This window comes from Sorex araneus, chromosome 5 (assembly GCF_027595985.1).
Source record: "Sorex araneus isolate mSorAra2 chromosome 5, mSorAra2.pri, whole genome shotgun sequence".
Taxonomy (NCBI): domain Eukaryota; kingdom Metazoa; phylum Chordata; class Mammalia; order Eulipotyphla; family Soricidae; genus Sorex; species Sorex araneus.
The window spans coordinates 66728695-66749899 of NC_073306.1; the positions used below are offsets into that span (position 1 = coordinate 66728695).

Here is a 21205-nt window from a genome sequence, read left to right on the forward strand (position 1 = left end):
CAACAGCTTATTTGTATTGGTTCTTCTACCAACTCCTTTTCTGTGTCCAGTAGCACACTTCTTATTTGGGGTAGGGAAAGGGTATAAAGGGTATAAAGTCTATAGCTGATGTCATGAAGCTAGCTGTAGTTAGGAGCAAGCAAGCATAATGTCACACTGCCTTCCTTCAAAGGTTTTACAGCTGAGGTGGACTGCTAAGGAAAGGTTTCAACCCCAGGGGAAAATGTGTGATTGGAAGTGAAATTCAATTGATATTGGTTATGGAATTGGTGTTGCAAAAATGTATGTCTGAAACACAATCATAAATAACTATGTAAATCACAGCACCTTAAAAAATTAAACAACAAAAACATATATGCATGCCTATGTTATTTGCAGCACTATTTATAATAGTAATAATCTGGAAATGACCCAAGTACCCACCAGTACATGAATGGATAAAAAAACTGTGCTGTATTATACATGTAGTGGAGTACCACTCTATTATAAGAAAAAATGAAATCCTGTCTTTTGCTACAACTTGGATGGAATTAGAGGGTGTCATGTTAAGTGAAGTAAGAGGTAAAAGGAAAATTTCCAGATAATCTTGCTCATATAAAGATATAAGAGGAATGAATAGTATTCAGTGGAAATAAGCTCCCTGAGGCTTTGACAGCAGAATTGAGGTTCCCAAGTTGGGGGTGGGATGATAGTAAAGGTGGATGAGGAAGGAAGCTGTAGAATAGAAGGACAAGGATAATGGTGGAGCATCCATGGCACTTTAGTGGTGGTGGTGGTGGGGTATAGAAAAAGTTGTAAATCACAAGATTAGCATTAACACTATTGTAATGACATTATTACTTCAACAGCAAAAGTTAAAATAAGTCCTGGGTTCACTGAAATGCACAAAATTCTGTGTCCAAGGAACTTATGAAGGGGAGCCCCTCCATTCATATACAGTGAAGTAAGTGTTATTACAGTGGCACTAGGCAGGGTTCAGGGAGAGATAATTTAAGGGAAGGAGGGCCACTTTGCTTTTCTGGGATAAGGGTAGGAGCAGAGCTTTTAAGAAACATATCTAAGTGAATAATAAGAACAGATTAACAATAAAGATCAAAGAAGGGGAGGTAAGTTGTGGGTTAGGGAGCCAAAGGTAGGATCCAAGTTACTATTTTTGGTCGTTAATGGACTCAGGCAAGCACATACACAAGCAAGACAATGAGACTGGTTATAATAGAAATTGTTGGAAGGTCTCTGCTCAAAGAACAAAGAGATGTTCTTGACCAATCAAGGGATTTAAATCTTGACTATTTTCATCAATCTGAAGCAGAAATGATCTAAGAGACTTTAGTGGTGTGAAAAGTGCTCTAGTGCTCATATGCAATTTCTCTGGGATGTAGCTCAGAGTTGGATAAGATTTAGCTGGAATAAAATTTCTGTTGATTTTATAGACTAGGTAGCTCAGCAGGTAGGGCGTTTTCCTTGCATGCAGCCGACCCGGGTTCGATTTCTCCATCCCTCTTGGAAAGCCTGGCAAGCTACCAAAAGTATTCTGCCCACATGGCAGAGCCTGGCAAGTTAACCGTGTCGTATTCAATATGCCAAAAACAGTAACAGCAAGTCTTACAATAGAGATGTTACTGGTGCCCGCTCGAGCAAATTAATGAACAATGGGACGACAGTGCTACAGTGCTTATAGACTAGGTGAAACAGCAGTGAATTATGTATTAATTTGAAATTCTAGAAAACTTTTGTGTTTAGGTACAGTTTCGAAAGTTTACTTAGTATTCCAAGTCTTAACTGGAAGACTTCAGCAGAATTGTTTTGATGGTGGAGTGCTGTTTATTGTAGAAATTGGATTGCTCTTATTCACCATATCTGGCAGTGTCTGACTGCACAGATGTAGCATGAATATGCTTCCAGCTGTTGATCCGTAAGGGAGTACTGAGCTCATCTGGGAAAGTTGGACATCAGCCACATGCTCTATTCTGGCCTTTTGTTCTATTCTGGTTATTGAGATTTTATTAACTCCTTTAAAAAATGCTCTCAGAAAACAATATATTATTGTGTTTTTGGGAAAAATTAGACTGAGAGTAATGTTAGTGATGAGAGGTATTAACCATACTTATCTGTAATCACAATTCATCATATTGATCTCTTAGAGAGTATTCACTTGAGAAAAGCAGCAACACTAATTTGTGTTTACATTGTGATTTCAGAGTCACTGTATTCTAAAATGTTCTTAAATTTCATAATTCTGAAAAGTGAGGATCATAGAGGAAATAGCCTATCTTCTTCTTTTACTGTTTATCTTATAGCTACTACAGTTCCACATAAATTCAATTCACATTTCTGCAATTAGTAAAAATCAAGAAATGCTTAGCAGATTGAGGCAGAAGGTAGCTCAATGGTTGATTTATTAAAATCTGCACTGTCACTGTCATCCCATTGCTCATTGATTTGTTCAAGCAGGCACCAGTAATGTCTATCATTGAGAGACTTATTGTTACTGTTTTTGGCATATCAATACGCACGGGTAGCTTGCCAGGCTCTGCCACTCAGGCTCAATACTCTCCGTAGCTTGCTGGGCTCTCCGAGAGGGGCAGAGGAATCAAACTCGGGTCGGCATCGTGAAAGGCGAAAGCCCAACCGCTGTGCTATCGCTCCAGCCCATGTAATTAAAAAATCATCCAGGGAGTTTGAAATCTCCATTGTAGCACTCCTATTTTTCACTAAGAACTCTGCTATCTGACTTATTTTAATCCTGTTTGGGTGATTTACTTGTAGGGGAGCAATAGATAACTGGAAAAGTAGGTCAAATTGGGCTTGGTTAATGTTGTGGAGCTGGGTTCTTATTCAAGCATCATTGGGTCTCAGAGGGTTCAGTAGCAAAGTAGGAGCTGATTCTTTATTATTTAAATTTTTGTTGTTGTTTTGGGGCCATATCTAGTGGCACTCAGGAGGCTTACTCCTGACTCTGTGGTCGGGCATCAATCCTAGTGGGGCTCAGGGGACAATATAGGGGGCTGGGGTTTGAACTTGGGTTGGAGCATGCAAAGCAGCCCTAAGAAGCTAATTTTTACAAGGTGAGTATTTGTGCTTATAATAACACCTTCCTCCCCTGCCCTCCCCCCAAAAAAAGTTTTAGTACCAGGAATTAAAACCCAGGGTCTCACACAGGGAAGGCAAGTGATTTATAGAGTTACATTCCTGGATCCTCCATACCATGACTTTAGCTACCACAAACACTTGGAGTTCCCCAGCACATACTGGCAGTGAGTAGTGAGTGTGAGGGTGGAATGAATCAAAGGTTGGCTTCCTTCAGAGGGTGCTTCTTTTGTTTTTTGAGCCACACCTCCAGTGGTGCTCAAAACTTACTTCTGAGTTACCTGAGTTCAGAGATCACTACTGAGCGGGTCAGGGGACCATACTGGGTGCCAGGGATGGAATTCAGATCTGTCTGTGCAAGGCAAGCACTCTCCACACCACTATAGCTCTTCAGTTCCCAGAGAGTTATTCTTTAAAGAAATTCTTTAAAAAATTTTGATTGGTGGGGCTGGAGCGATAGCACAGTGGGTAGGGTGTTTGCCTTGCATGCGGCCAACCTGGGTTCGATTCCCAGCATCCCATATGGTTCTCTGAGCACCACCAGGAGTAACCCCGGTGCATTGCCAGGAGTAACCCCGGTGCATTGCCGGGTGTGACCCAAAAAGTAAAAAAGAAAAGAAAAAAATTTTCTGATTGGAGTCTATACTATATATTACATTACTAGGACTTTTTTTTTTTCTTTTGCTTTTTGGGTCACACCCAGCGATGCTCAGGGGTTACTCCTGGCTTTTCACTCAGGAATTACTCCTGGCAGTGCTTGGGGGACCATATGGGATGCCGGGGATCGAACCCGGGTCGGCCGCGTGCAAGGCAAACGCCCTACCCGCTGTGCTATCGCTCCGGCCCCCACTAGGACTTATTTATGATGTGAAATATTTACATTTTGGCTGCCTTGACTCATTTTTTCCACCTTGTACTCCCAATATGGATCACCAACAAGCTGTCTTTTGTACCTATGTGTATATATATTTTTAAGATCCAACACATAAATTACATTAAATATATATGTATGTATAAATATTTTGTGGGAGGCCACATCCAGTAGTGGTCAAGGATTACTCCTGACTCTGTACCCAGGGGTCACTTCTGGTGGGCTCTGAGGACCATATGGGGTGCTCGGGCTAGAATCTGGATTGACCACATGCAAGGTACACACCCTATACACTGTATGGGCTCCAGCCCCATACAGATTAGATGATATCATTCTTATTATTCTTTACCCAGATTATTTCTTTTAGAATAATGCCTTTAATATCCATCCACATTATCACAAATGGCAGAACTTTCTTTTTTTTTAGTGACTGAACAGTATCTCATTATAAATATATCATATCTTCCCTGGGACTCTGCGCCAGGCTGTTTTCAATTGGGGTGCCCCAGAGGGGGACGGGTGGGAGCCTTCCCTGCCCCAGGGGACCCAGCCCTGGCAGCTGACCTCCACTACCTAACTGCTGCCACGTGAAACATTATGAAACACTTTCTACCCATTTTCTATAATTACCACACTATATACGATGGAGTTCAGACAGTATGCAACAAATCATAGAGTAATATATTTATACACGCACACATATATGCCCAAAATAGTGACAAACAAGTATCACAATGGAGACGTTATTGGTGCCTGCTTGAGCAAATCGATGAGCAATGGGATGACAATGACAGATATATGTATATATGCATATATATTTTATATATATATATATATACACATACATACATACCTCTCAGAGAGCCCAGCAAGCTACAAAGCCCGCACGGGATATGCCAAAAACAGTAATGATAGGTCTAATTCCCCTGACCTTGAAAGAGCCTCCAATCGTTGGGAAAGACGAGTAAGGAGAGGCTGCTAAAATCTCAGGGCTGGGAGGAATAGAGATGTTTCTGGTGCCCGCTTGGGTAAATCGATGAACAACGTGATGACAGTGATGCAGTGATATCTTCTCCATTTTATCCATTAATTCATCAGTGGATACAGACTGATCCTCTTCTCTTGATTATTGTAAATAATGCTGACATTAATGTTTAGCTATCTTTATGAAAAAATGATTTTATTAATTTTGTGCAAAAACTTTTTTTTTTAATTTTTGGAGTCACTGTAGGATTTTTCCACACTTCTTTAACTATGGGACTTATTCAAACTAGCTGTTTCTAGGTTCTCTCTAATTTCATGGCAGAAAGATTTTCATAGTAATATCTGATTATCCTTGGAATTTCTGTGGTTTTTGTTGTAATATCTATCCTTTCGTTTATGATTTGGCTTATTAGGGAAGCTCTCTGTCTCTGTGGGTCGAGCTAGTGGTTTGTCAATCTTATATTTTCTTTCCAAAAACCAGTTCCTGGTTTTACTGATCTTAGAAATAATTTATTTTCAGTTTTTATTCTTAAATTTCTGCTGTAAGTTTTATTATCTCCTTTCTAATTGCTTTGGGTTCCCTTTATTGACCTTTTTCTAGCTAAGCTGTGCCTAAGGTTATTTATTTGAGCTTTTGTTTTGTTTCCTCATGAATTCTTGCATTGCTATGAACTTCCCTCACTTTTTTCTGGTTTGAGTGAATGTCCCTCATAATGTCACTTGTTTTGTACCCAGGAACAGATAACAGGATAAAGAAACTGTGACATATATACACTATGGAATACTACTCAGCTATAAGAAAGAACAAAATCACGCTATTTGCAATTCTGTGGATGGAACTGGAGGGTATCATATTAGGTGAAGCCAGTCAGGAGAGAGACAGACAAAAAAACCCAAAAATCAATGAATCTCATAGTGGGCTATAAAGAAGAGTAAGGGAAAAACAAATGGCCAGAGCAACAAAGCAATAGAATCTAAGGACTGTTTTACAGAATAAAGTTTGCCAAAGCAGAGAGATGGGGTGGGAGGATGAGAATGGGGCGGCTAAGGGCTATTAAGGGCTGGGGGTAAAAGGGAGGAGCGAACCCTGTGACAATCGTAGAGGGAAACACCTATCATGTTAGAATGTAATGTACATGAAACCCTCTTATGGACAGCTTTGTTAAATTGTAAATCATGGTTATTAAAATAAATAAATAAATAAATAAATAAAGCACTGTCACTGTCATCCTGTTGCTCCTCGATTTGCTTGAGCGGGCACCAGTAACGTCTCCATTGTGAGACTTGTCACTGTTTTTGACATATTGAATATGCCCCAGGGAACTCGCCAGGCTCTGCTGTTTGGGCAAGACAATCTTGGTAGCTTGTCGGGCTCTCTGAGAGGGACGGAGGAATCGAACCTGGGTCGGCTGCATGCAAGGCAAACACCCTACCCACTATGCTATTGCTCCAGCCTAAATAAAATAAAAATGAGGAGAAATTAAAATTCTGAAACGAATCATGAGGACATGAGATAAACTTAGCCTAGCATAAGCCTATGCCTTTGGAAGCTGGATAAAAGAACATGAAGAAGGCAGGCAAGAAGCCAGAAAGTGGGAAGGGAGGAAGAGCAAAACATTGACACCTTAGCCCCCTGACAAGGTCCCCATCTGGTTTTGAGGAAGCAAGCCAACCAAGGTCACTGTGTTCTCCTTTGAGATTGCTCTTGAATTTCATTAATGCCACAAGATAAACAAATCACTTATATAGCAATCGAGTCAGGGCATCAAGGAATTGAGGATGGAGGGGAATGGTTTCAACTGAGGATGAAATTATCCTAATATGATTAGGATATTTTTGTGAGATATTTTTGTATTATTTGGACATGTCCTTTTGCCCTTTTACTTTTATTCCAATTCAGCACAAGTCTGTATATTTATCAAGCCTTGCGCTTGCATTGATTTCCAATTATTTTACTCAAGTGACACTTTTTTTTTCTGTTTGTTTTGGTGCCACACCCTATGATGCTCAGTACTTACTTCTGGCTTTGCACTCATGTATTAATCCTGGTAGTTCTCAGAGGGCCATCTGGGATGCTGGGAACCAAATTCAGGTCAGCCCTGTGCAAGGAAATTGCTTTACTTGCTGTACTATATCTCCAGCCCTTTTTTGTTTTTTAGTTTTGGGTCACAAGCCCCGAAGCTCAGGGCTTACTCTTCGATCTATGCACAGTTATCGTTCCTGGTGGGACACAGGGGGACATATGTGGTAACAGAGATCCAACATGGGTAGGCAGTTTGCAAGGCAGGGGCCCTATCCACTGTATTATCACTCTGACCCTTGAGTGATACTCTTAGTTAGTATAGGCAGTTTTATTATCTCTGAAACATGGTCAAGTTCCGTTTTCTCCTTAACAAGGGAAACTTAATTAACATCTTCTTAATTTCCTAAGCTTTTAAATTTTCAATTCTCTGAGGGTTCCATTTGGCCATAGAGGGGGTGAAAGATCATAGAGGAAAAATACAGTAGATGGAGGGATGGTAATGCATCTCAGTGGCATAGCACAATCTTCCCACTAGATAGGGCCACGTTGAAGGAAAAGACCTAATATAAATAATTTTCAGATCACAAATCTCCAGTACACTGCTTTGCACATAGTAGGTTCTCAAACAATGACTAAATAAAGCAAAGGCTGTTATCGTTTCAGAATATTCTCCCTCAGAAGTAGGTAAAGAAAGGTTGCTGGGTGTGTCTTCAATGACTGAGAAATTGGATAGAAGAACTATTCAAAGAGGAATAGTTTTTCAGAGCATAGAGGTGAGTGTTCTCACTGCAATTTTCACAGAATCAAGCACATTTTCTATTTGAAGCAGAGAACAAATGGCTATTTTCTTTCCTTCAGAAAAAAAAAAACAAGCTTTAAATGTGTTCTTGAAAATCATTATGAAATCCTTTCAACCAAATGGCCACTAGGAGTTGGAATCTGAGCTCATGTCTGAATCAGACAGTTGGAATAATTTTCACTAGCAGTTCTACTTGTGCTGCTGCTGATTTGGAAACCATCTCAGCACATCACACTTATCCCAGAGTTGCTGACCTTAATTTGCTTCAGCCAAAATTGAACAAAGAAATGATGAAGAACAGTGTTTCCTTCCTGCTGAGAGATGTGTTTAGGTTTGAAAATAAATGGACTGATGACTCTCACCCCCGCCATCTCCCTCAAAAATTTCCAAGTTCTTAACTCTATCCTCTGTCTGTACTCATACCTAATATTTAAGTTTTCTGGGTATGGTCAGTTTTTCTGCCATGTTAAAACTTTGCAGAGTCTAATTTTCTTGGATGCTTTTAAATTACGTAGGTGGCAATTAGCTTGATTCTGCATGTTTCTTATTTTTCTCCTCTTCCCAGGCTTCTCAGTTGATCACAATGCATTAAAATCTAGACAGTATCTCATTTCTCTGAGCTGATGTTTGAGGAAGATTGAAAATTTTTGTAGCACTGCACTGTAGCACTCCTCCCATTGCTCATTGATTTGCTGGAGCGGGAACCATTAACGTCTCCTTTGTGAAACTTGTTGTTACTGCTTTTGGCTTATCGAATACACCACAGGTAGCTTGCCAGGCTCTGCTGTGCAGGCAAGATACTTTGGTAGCTTGCGGGGCTCTTCAAGAGGGGCGGAGGAATAGAACCTGGGTCGGCCACATGCAAGGTAAATGCCCTACCTGCTGTGCTATCGCTCCATGGGCTAAAATGTATGGAGATGTTATTGGGCCCACTGGAGCAAATCAATGATCAACGGGATGACAGTGATACAGTGATGGCTTGGTCATGTCTGCCAATGTGTTCTCTCAGAGTCTGTTTCTTAATATCTGCTAAGCATTCAATGTGGGAAATATATAACTTCATTTTTGGAATTACTTGAGATTTAAATAAGTAAAAGAATTCTTTAATAACTAATAATTTTTTTCCTTGAAGCAAATACCCATCTGAAGTTTAAATTAGTTCTCTAATTTATCTTTTAAAAATTTGATTTTTGAACATTATTTTACTATAAACATTTTATTAAGGAATATTAGTTTATAACATCATATAGTCTCCAGGTATACAGCATTACAAGTTAACAACTGTATAAACTAAATTATGTCTCATACCAAAAGTCTAGTTTCCATCCTTTATCATACAACTATTTGTGAACAATTTAATCTCTGACTTCTTCTTTTGTTAACCTCTTTCTTTTTCCTTGCACAATAAGAGTTTATTTTGTTTTTTTTTGTTTGCTTAACTTCTACATATTAGTAAAATCATAGTGTTTGTTTTTTCTTCTGATTTATTTAACTAACTCCACTAGGTTGATCCATGTTGCTGCAAATGAAAAATGGAAAACATTTTTATCTTTTTTATGGCAGAGTAGTATTCAGTTGTGTATATATAATATACCTTGGTCTATTCAGTTATTAATGGGCAATGAGGTTGTTTTCACGTGTTGTTTATTTAAAATGCTGCAAAGAGTAGAGGGGTGCATATATCTCTTTGAATCAATGTTTCCTTATATTTTTGGACATGCATCAGAAGTGGGATGATTGGATAAAATGATATTTCTATTCTTAATATTTTTGAGGGATCTTTGTACTGTTTTCCATAAGGGTTGCACCAATTTACATTTCATTCTGTGATTTTTGCATTAATAATTTTACTTTATACCTAGAGCGATTATTGATATATGAGGGTGTGCTACTGTCATTTTATCTTTTGTTTGTCCATATATATTTAAAATCCTATTTTATGTATTTTTTAAAATTTATTCTATGAGTCTTCGTTTCAATTTTTTTGTGTGTGTTTACACTGGAGTTTATATAGGATGTCTCATATCTCAAATAGTACTTTTTTCTGCTGCTGTTGTCCTGTTTGTTTGCCCATACAAGTTCCATTTTTTCTGTTCTTCCTTTTATTACTTTTTGTCGTGAATTATTTCTTGTATACTGAGGTGGTTAGTAAATTAAGGTGTATATAATTATATTCGAGTTTCATTCCTATAACATTTATAATACAAATTAGTGTTTAATATGTTCTAAGTTAGAGTTTCAATTTTTTTGATCATAAAAATTAAAAGAAATTTATTCATAATGTTTTCTCACTTGGTTAGTAGTGAAAAGCAAACTACTAAATTCCCACTAATAGTCTGGGGATTATTAAACAAGCTCAATTGTGGGACCTAAATGGAACAATAGGGGTTTGTAAAAATAGCATCATAGCATCATGGCTTTTATAAATTCAGCCAAGTTATAGTCTAGAGTGCTAACCCCTTTCTACCTTAAAATTTTTTTAAAATCATTTTTGTGGTCCTCCTTGATAGCTTCTCTCTCTTCTCCGTTCTCAGCTCTTTTCCTCCCCATGCCATTCCCCCCCACCGTTTAAATCCTTTATCTTCTTTGTTCTGAACATTGGAACAAACTGCTTTATTATAGTCTTTCTCATTCAAAACAATTTTAATGATCAAAAACTGTATTCCGGAAGCAAATGTGGTATTTGCTTACATATTTGCTTATAAATTTCCTTGAGTGTAGACCTGAGTACCATTCAGTCGAGGGGAAATACTGTAGTATAATCTTTAAGCTTGCCAAATTTCAGGCAGAATGGCCTCTACTTCTCTTTTGCTGATTCTGATTCGAGCTCTTCTGGGTCCATTATAGCTGTCTTGAGTTTCTGGAACATTTCCTGAAACTCAGAATAGGTTCGCTGATCACTTTGGTGAGTTTCAGGAATTGTGCATCAGTTTTTGAATTGGTTTGTAATAGACTTCAGCATACTGCTTTGTTATAATTTCTAATTCCAAGTAAGGACATAAAATGAATTTTCAGCAGGTTAAGTATTACTGAGCTTTTGATTTCAGGATTATTTGTCGGAAATCAAAGACATTAATAAATGAAGCTTTAAATTTTTTTTTTTTAGTGAAGCAAAGTAGTTTTTATTGAAAGAAATTTATTTAGAGAAGTGTGGGAGGAGAGAAAGAGAAGAGAGAGAAACATTTTTAAGAGACAATGCAATCTTCTGAGGAAGAAAAAAACCTGGAACTTTAACTTTGTAATATTTTTCTTATTTAAGGAAGCATTATAAATGATGTAGGAACTCTTTAGCCAATCTCTTAAAACACTATTCATTAGTTGTTACCAGTAGTCTGAAAGCTGTTTCTTTTCCCTCTTTTTTGGTTATTATTATTATTTTTTGGACTCTTTTAAATTTTATTTCATTTTTAATAAAGTTGTTCAAAATAATTCATTAAATTTAATATTCAAACACCAATTCCACCACCATTGCATCTTCCCACCACCATATTTTGAATGGTTCTACCCCAAATCCCAAATTGTGCCCCAAAGCTTGGTACATCCGTGATGTAGAGTGTGGCCCTGTGCTCCAGGAATTCTAAAATCTAGGATATGATTGTACAGTAGATTCACTCTGGATGAGGTCTATGTTGCTCTCTTCTGGGAACTTTAATTTTGAGTCTCTGGATCATGGCCATTGATGAGATTATATGGTGCCAAAGGCAGTTAGTGGATATGACTGCCAACCTACTGGAAAACTTGGGAGATGGGGGGAAGAGGCCCATTCCCACTCTGAGTGACCTTGGAGATTTCCATCACAGATCCTGCATACCTGGGTTTTCCTGCAGGATTCCTCATGGGTAAGGCTCCTCTGAGATATGGAGAACAAGCTGTGAGCATGGTGGCGGTTGGGCTCTTGAAATGTTTGGCTGCCAGGGCTCTGTTGCAGTGGGGAGGGAAACTCAACCTACCCCACTTCCGAGTTGCCCCAGTGAAGACAGAATGGCATAGACATTAGGGTATGGGTGTTCTATCTTTTTTATTATTATTAGATATCCAGTTTGTCTACACCTTTCCTGCATTCTGTTCTTTTTTAAAAATGTTATTTTTAATTTTTTTATTTTATTGAATCACTGTGAGATATAGTTACAAGCTTTCATGTTTGAGTTACAATCACACAATGATCAAACACCTATTCCTCCACCAGTGCACATTCCCCACCACCAATATCCCCAGTAACCCCCCCCACCCTTTCCAACCCTTCCACTGTTTCCATGACAGATACTGAGAGGTTATCATGTTTGATCTTTTATCTGCTTTCATCTCCTAACCCAACCGGTTCTTCCAACCATCATTTTCTTGTTATCCCTTCTCTATTCCACCTGCCTTCTCCCTCCGCCCCCCTCCACACACACACACACACACACACACACACACACACACACACACACTCATGGCGAAGGCTTCCAACTATGGAGCAATCTTCCTGGCCCTTGTAATTACTGTCTTTGGGTGTCAGTCTCATTTTATGTTATTTTATACTCCACAAATGAGTAAAGTCTTTCTATATCTGTTCCTCTCTTTCTGATTAATTTCAATTAACATGATACCTTCCATGTCTATCCACTTATAAGCAAATTTCATGACTTCATCTCTCCTAATAGCTGCACAGTATTCCATTGTGTAGATGTACCAAAGTTTCTTTAACCAGACTTCTGTTCTCGAACACTTGGGTTGTTTCCATATTTGGGCTATTGTGAACAGTGCTGCAATGAATATATAGGTACAGATGCCATTTCTACTGTGCTTTTTGCACCTTCGGGATATATTCCCAGAAGTGGTATTGCTGGGTTATATAGGAGCTCAATTTCTAGTTTTTGAAGGACTATCCATATTGTTTTCCAGAAAAGCTGGACCAGTCGGCATTCTCACCAACAGTGAAAGAGCATCCCATTTTCTCCACATCCATGCCAACACTGTTTACTTTTGTTTATTTGAATGTGTGCCAATCTCTGTGGTGTGAGATGATATCTCATTGTTTTGATTTGCATCTCCCTGATGAGTAATGATGTGGAGCATTTTTTCATGTACCCTTTGGCTGTTTGTATTTCTTTTTGAGAAAGCCTCTGTTCATTTCTTCTCTCCATTTTTTGATGGGGTTGGAGGTTTTTTCTTGCATAATTCCACTAGTGTCTTGTGTATCCTGGATATTAATCCCTTATCAGATGAGTATTGGGAAAATATTCTTTCCCATTCTGTGGGCTCTCTTGTATTTTGGTCACTGTTTCTTCTCAAGCTGCATTATGTTCTTTACAGTTGCCAGACTTTCTTCAACCTTTCCTTCCCAGAAGTATCCCTAAGCTTCTCTGCTATGTTCTTAGGATTGTTCTGCAGAACTAGTACCACAAAGAAAAATACCTCCCTAAAGAAATGTTGGATTTACTTAAGTTATTCCCTTAGTCTTTGTCTCACAGAAGAGCAGAAAAGGGAATATTTATAGCTTCAAGGTAAGGACTAAAAGTGACACAAGGACAGTGGTGATGGTGGTGGTGGTGGTGTCTCAAACAAATTGTTGATGGTGGAGACACAAGAACTGTAAACCAAAAGCGCAAATATGAACATTGTTGTTACCTCCTTGTTACCTCAACTACAATAAAAAGCAAATAAAAATATTGGAGGGTCAAGCTTCCACTATTTGTTTGTTTTTCAATTTCTTCACATTCCATGCATGCCTTATTTAAATGATTGAACTGAGTCCGGAGTGTTGAGTCTGGGTCTTTATTTCCCTAAAATATTTCACTGGGTTCTACAAAGGCAATCTTTGGCTCACGTCTGCTTTTTCTTCTAAACTGTTCCATGTCATCTCCTGATTCTTGAGAATTTTCAGAAAACTGTTACGTCTTTTTATAGAAGCCTGGAATTTCAAACAATTCACTTTATATCTAAAATAGAATATCTCATGAGCGCTTCAGCAGCACAGCTATGAAAATTGGAATGATACAGGGAAGATTAACGTGGCCCTGTGCAAAGATGAAACGCACATTTTTAGACATTCTGTATTTCTGACTCCCTAAATAGCCAGATGTTCTATCTGGTTATTCAAGGCAGGTCATTCTATTATACTGATAAATGTGCAGTTACTCTTGAGATTGTCCCTGAGGTTAATTCCTTGAAAGAGTTAAAAGGAAAGAAAAACTTATTAGAAATAGCATTTACTGTGTTTGTATTGCATCTTTTATTTGTAGGACGTACTCTTTTTAGACTATATGCTTCTTAAATTTTTTTATTGAATCACAGTGATAAACACACATCTACAAAGTTATTCATGATTGGATTTTAGTCATATAATGTTTCAACACCAGTCCCTTCACTAATGTACTTTCTCATTACCAATGGTCCCCATTTTTCTGCTGCCCTCCACCCCTCTCCCACCTGCCACTATGGCATGTACTTTTCTTCTCTCTCTCTCTTTCTCCCTCCCTCCCTTCCTCCCCCACCCCATCTTTCCCCCCCGTCTTTCCTTTTGGCCTTATGGCTTGCAATACAGATAATGAAAGGTAAAAGTACATTCCTTTATCTACTTTGAACACTCAGTTCCTGTTCAAAATGATCATTTCCAACTATTATTATCAAGCCAATCCCTTCTTTATCCTAGCTGCCCTTTGACCCCCACAGAACTATGTGCTTTTGAGGACACCACTGTGTCTGAAACAGTAGTGATAAAAAGTGAAACAGTTTAATAAAATGCAGTTACACCATTTTCATTTTTTGATATAATTAACATTATGATAATGACATGATATTTGTTTTATCATCGTATAAAATTATTACAAAAGAAATGAATGGTCTATGAAGCTTCATTCATCATCTACTTATACATCTCATGAATGTTTACTCAGCTCCAACCAAGCAAACGCCCAGTATTGAGACAGATACTGGAAGAAAATGGTAAGAGTAATTGCTATAGATAGTGTCCTTGGGGTAACAACAGTCCAGAAGAGAAATACAATGGGTAATCGCTGTAAAATATGATGAATACTTATTGGGGGAGCATGGATTGCTAGAGGAGTATTTGGGGCATTTAATCTACTTAGAATCTTTATGGGGTTTTCAGATACAAGATACAATTTAAGCCTTACAAAGCCCTTCTGTAATGAAGAATACAGAAATGTTATTCTCATTTACAGAAAAGGAATTAGTTTTACAAAGATGAGAATGACCCAAGTTCCCATAGATCTAGACCTGGGCTTAGAACTCCATAACCAGTAATCTCATCACGGCTTGACATAGCAGCTGGAGTGTGAGCAAGTGTGAGGTCTGTGACGGTGCCATATCTGCTTCCAGCCTTTGTGATATCCTCATGCCAAGCTTGCAACTCCCATTGGCATCAACCAATTAACTCTTGGCATCTATTGCAGCTGGCTGGAAGCCATGTGGGAGTTCTAGCCAGCTTGATCCTTAAGTGCCCCATAACTAGGGCTGATAACCCAGTTTCATGCTGGGTGCAACCCCTGCAGTTAGGAAAAGGGCCAGAGGATTCTTCAAGCAGACACAGAAAATGACAGAAGCTTCATCTAGACCTTATTAGAATACGCCACCATGCAACAGTCTTTTTAGGGTCTGTTTGCCTGTCCCATCAAGAAGCCAGATTCTCCAAAGTAAAAACCTTGAAATGTCTGAAATTCATTTGATTTATGTCTAATACCATTTGTTTAATGGTATTAGCAAGTAGGAAGGAGCATCATCATTTGGTGGAAAAATTTCCCTTATTATTTTGGAAATTCAGTCACACATGATTCCCTGATTATTCCAGGAAATTTTCTGAATCTATTGGAAATTACCAAGGATTTTAGAATCTTTCAGAGAATATGAACTCTGATAAAATTGAAGCAGTGGTTATTATTTCTTCTCTTTGTGATATAGTAAAAAAAAGAACACATAGAGTTTAGAATTCACCAGAATTTCTATGTCAATTATTTTACTTTCTGAATGTATCACCCTGAAAAAAATTACTGAAATTCTTTGAACCTAGTCTCTTCAAAGCCCATTTGTAAGGATTAGAGGAAAGACACGTGAAATGCAGTTTATATAATGCCTGGTATATAAAAGGGTCTCAATAAATGGGAAATATAATTTAAAAAGACTTTTTTGAAAAGGAGATGGGGGAACTTAACACAAACTCTAGGGATGCAGACTCTTCTAAACCTGACATTTCTGGAAATGTCAATTCCTCTGGACCATTGTCTTTATCATTAATGTATAATTTTGTGTGATTCAAAGTTAGAACTATAGGATTATTTAACTTAAAATATTAATTTAAATGTTGCTGGAGAGATTGACTACTGGGAACAAAAATAAGCATCACAATTGTCAATGAATGGTATAGTCAATTTGTGCTGGAGATATAGTTCAAGTAAGTGAAATAGGACCAGAGAGAGAGAGAGAGAGTGCAGTGGGTAGGGCACTTGCCTGACAAAGAGCTGACTTGGATTTGATCCCTGACATCACACATGACCATGATTGCCTGAGGACAATCAAGAGTGATCCCTGAGCACAGAGAAAGGCATTAGCCTGGAACACTGCCTGAGGTTGCTCCCAAATTAAAATTTAATACTTGAACAGACCCAGTCAGTGATTTACATTTGAATGTAAATTTATATTTGGATGGATGTGGTAGAATCTGAACCAACATTCCGGGAATAGCCCCCAGCACTGCTGGGTGTGCCCTGAAGCAAAAACAATAAGAGCAAAAGAGATAACCAAAACAAAGAGTTTTATGTGATGTTGAAATTATCTAAGTAAATTGAGAAGATACTTCTCTGGGAATTAAAAATTGAAGTAGTTTTGTTAATGGTTGATGGTAGTGAAGAAATTTCTAGGTAAGTGAAGAAATTTCTAGGTAAGCAAATGGTCAGATCAGAGGTGGAAAGGCATGAAAATGAAGGTGGATGGGAGGTGATCCCAGTGGTTTGGTAGGTGAGGGAAAAGGACAACTAGAGGTTATGGGTTCTGGAAACATTGTGGATCTTGTTTATGAGACTTGGTTTATTTTAGAAACATTTGGGTTTAGTAAAGTGAGTTTGTTGTTGTTGTTAGTTTTGGGCTATACCCTGCAGTGGTCAGGGTTTAGTTCTTGTTATGTTCTCAGGGATCTCTCTTGGTGGGCTTCAGGGAACCATAGATGGTGCCAGGGCTAGACCTCTGGTCAGCCACATTCAAGGCAAGAGCCCACCATGCTGTACTACCTCCCTAGCCCATCAGTTTTTAAAACGGTAGAATTACATGCTTCAACTTGTGTTTAAAAAGAGAATTTGGGCCTCAGGGTAGAGGAAACCCAGAGGAAAGAAGAGAGGCCGGGAGGAATTTGAACAGTGGAATAGAGTGTGCAGAAGCTCAGTTAGGCTAATTTCATCTGAGATATTAATAGTAAGGAATGCTTCAAGACAAACACCTTTGAGTGAGCTGTTTGAGTTTAAATAGTCTCTCCGCAGGGGGGAATATGTAACTTCTACTAAGGTTGCCAATAGTGGTCACACCTACGGGAGGGCACTTTTGGTTGTTCATTGTCCATTTTTTTCCCACAGTCACTGGGTCTTGCAAGTCCAGCCGAGCAGTTCCTCCTTGAGTAAGAAATACAATTCTGTGATCTGCAGGAGAGAAGACAGGCCCCAGAGAACAGGTTGTTCTGTGGTTTTAAAAAATGAACTAGCTGAAGTCCTTTTTCTCGATCCTGAAAAAGGTTATTCAAATCAAAGCTATCACAAATGAGTGTTTTTTGGTAGGTTTCAAAAGTGCTGATTGTTGGGAGCCAAGCCAGAAACTGTCTTTTGCCTTAGTCTGGCATCAGGACTGAAGAACCCAATTACTGCTACTATTAGATTCTTATTATAAAAGTCTTAATGTCACATTTCTCAGCTCTGAGAAAATTTCTTATTTATAGAGTTAATAGATGCAGTAGAAAGTTGAATGACCCCCAATCCCGTTGCTCATCAATTTGTTCGAGCGGGCACCAGTAACATCTCTCATTGAGAGACTTATTGTTACTGTTTTTGGCATATACAATACGCCACGGGTACCTTGCCAGACTCTGCTGTGCGGGCAAGATACTCTCGGTAGCTTGCCTGGGTCTCCGAGAGGGGCGGAGGAAATCGAACACGGGTTGGCTGTGTGAAAGGTGACCGCCCTACCGCTGTGCTATCGCTCCAGCCCATGACCCCCAATTTAAAATATAATGAGGTTGTTCTCCTTTTCCTTTTAAAAAAATTCTTTCCTATCTGAACTCTTTCTCTTTTCTTTTTGTGTTTTGGGTCATACCCCATCGTGCTCAGGGCTTCCTCCTGGCTCTGCATTCAGGGATCACTCCTGATTGGTACTAGGAAAGCATATAGGATGCCGGGCGTCTAACCCAAGTTGATGCAACGCAAATGCCTTACCTATTATTCTATTGCTCAAGCCCCAACCTAGGTTCTTTCTTAGAAATCCAACAAACACATTCTCTCTGCAAATAAACTCTGTGTTTATATCATAACAGAAAACCTGAATCATATGGTTTGGTTTTGGCCTGATTGTGTTGTACCAACACATTAGAAAGAATGTTAGATCAAAAATAAAAACACCTAAGTTATGTTATTTTCGACATCCCTAGGGTATTTGTAGAAGGAAGTTGGACCTCTGTTGGTGGGTGTGGTGCTAGAATAATGGAAGTGTGAAAATACCACAGACAGTACTGTAAATCACAGTACATCAATAATGGGGAGAAAGAAAGTAACTGTGAGTCAAAGCAATTTAAGTTTATTTTTTAATTGCCATCAACTCAAAGATTCCTCTAGTTTTGGATGTTTCACAAAATATATTTCAGTCTCTTGAAATTAAGATCTTGCGTATTTCTGAATTTTTATTGCAATCAGTGCCTACATTACCAATTGCAAAATGTTGGAAGCAACAAAAATGAAAAAGAGTTCCTGGAACAGATGTTGTTTATAAATGCCCATTGAATAGATAAAAGTGAGGATAAATTAATAAATTAAGAGGAAATATTATTTTCTGGATTTGGGGGTGAGAGGAGGTAAATTACTTATCTAGAATTTTGGAATGGCATAAAACGATGAGGTAAGTTATGGGATAGTCTAAAGCATAACTTGCTGGGTGATCAGAGGCACGAACTGACACTTGTCTTCTTCCTTGAGAGCTTGCCTACTGTTCTGTTTCTTGCAATTTAGAACTTGGGAAGAAAGAAGAACTAATTCACAGAATAAATTTTATTCCAATTCAATCCATTGATTAACAAGTGTTTGGTGAGTATCTACAAAGTTCTCTGTCCTCATGAAGTTTGTAACTTTGCGTGAAAGACAGATTGATAAGCCCATTCTGATATAAGCCCATTGTCTCTTATGTATTTCTTATAAGAAATACGGGTTATGTAAGTAAATAGGGATAAATGAGGAAGTAAGAAAACAAAAAGAGGACCAGCATAAGTAAAACAGAGAGATGAAGCATAGGGGTGGATCAGATTTTGTGCCAGGCAAAGAAGTTTGGGTTTTACTTAAGGAGTGTTGGGGATCATTTTGGGTTTTAAGTTGAGAAGCCACACAATGAAATTACCATCCAGTGTGGACCGGTCTGGCACAGGGTCATGAAGATCCTTCTCTGCAGTACTTTTTCTTTGTGAGGCAGCTCTGTTGTCTCCAGTTACCTTCTAACTGCTCCCACTTGCTTTTTAAACCCACTGGGGAAAAGGATGAAGTGGGCACTGTGTGTTCCCAGCACTGGTTACAGCACTTCCTTTGTAAGCAATTTGTTTTTCCTGGTAAATCTAATACCCTTGTTTTAATTATGGTTTGGATTTTTGGTAGCTCTGACTTCCCATAATCAGCTCTGGTTTTCATCTCTTAAAGAGCAGGGCAGGCATGGGTTTAACAGATCTTGCCTGTGGCTCGCTCATGTCAAAACACAGCCATGGGCGGGCATTATGTGATACTCACTCCTCCTTCTGCCTCTACCCCCACTTTTTCTTCTTCTTCTTCAGTCTTTTGTGCAACCAGAGAACTGTGCCACTGAGATCTTCTTCAAAGGGTGTGCCTAGCCGTCTCTCTGACTTGTGTTGATCCTTTGTCTTTATTCTTTTCAATGATTCTCCACACTGAAAAAAAAACAGTTAATTCATCTTGAACCTGCTTGCATGAGAGGAACTAGGTGCATTGCTAAATTGGCTCATTCTAAAGACAAGATGGGGAGCCAGTTCAGTGAAAACACTGCAAAATATTGGCCCAGGACTTCTCAGCTGGCTTCTACTGGGGCAGACACACCTCTTCCATAAAGTTCTTGCAGTATTGACCATAAAGAAGAGAAACTTTGACTATCAACAGCCCCTGAGAACCCCATACCATAACCTGCACAGGCCAATTAAAAGTTAAGGGGATTTTAAATATGCACTAGGAGTTTTGCATAGGGAGTGTTGGATGATACCAGTAAGGAGAATGGCTGAGAGAGGAAACATTAAAGATTCTGGGTGAGACATTAAATTCCCTTTGTATTCTCTCATACTATTCATCCCCATAGGATTTTCTGACGAAAGGGTTATCAGAAAAAAAAATGCCATGCTTTGCTGAGATTCGCAACTGGAAGGAAAGTCATGAACACCTGTGTTGGGCAGTGGGAAGAGCACCTGCCTTGTAATCAGAGTTACTGCTCTGAAGTCTACTTAGGAGCCAAGCTCTTGACTGATAAGGATGCATTTATCAACAAGGAAGGCTGCTACTTAACAGTAAAGCCTTTCTCAGGACCATTAGTGCGCAATTTGAACAAACTAATCCATAGAAAGTGCTTAGGAAAATTCCAGGCATGTGTACAGCAATCAGGCAGAGGGTGTTATTACTCTCATCATAGATATTGCCGTCACTAGAGAGAGCAGCATGATTCTGTGGAGGGAGCTGTATGCTTTCCTCTCTAAGAATGGAATCCTTTCAATTACTTACTGAGCCACTGACTGATTCACCAGCTAAGGTTAAAATGTGACAGGTACTAAAAAAAAATGTGACAGGTACTAATCCTATCCAGTTGAAACAGGTGTGTAAAAATCTTATTTTCAAAGATTTTTATTTCCGCTTGAGATAGTTATTCATTAAGGCAAGAGTTATTCAATATTAATGGAATGGTGATCTGTTTGTAAAAAGTAATTATAGATTTAGGGCAAGTGGGTCAAAATGGAGTAGTAATGCATTTTTTTCTGCTTTATTCTGACAAATTATTATCCCTCTGATTCTGTTTATTCCTATTCCTTGCATTGTTTTTCTATCTAGCAGATTTCATGTTCTGACTATAGTGTACCCTGTATGCTTTATAATTTCCCAATTTAGTTGTTTATTGTCTGATCCTTCATGGCAGAGCCTGGCAAACTACCCGTGACGTATTCAATATGCCAGAAACAGTAACAATAACGGACCTCATTCCCCTGACCCTGAAA

The 21205-nt window shown here is 38.7% G+C and overlaps 1 pseudogene; it reads left to right on the plus strand.

Annotated features, from left to right (window-relative positions):
* Positions 1-13706: 13706 nt before the first annotated feature.
* LOC129405294 (U6 spliceosomal RNA) lies at positions 13707-13807 on the plus strand (annotated as a pseudogene).
* Positions 13808-21205: the final 7398 nt, after the last annotated feature.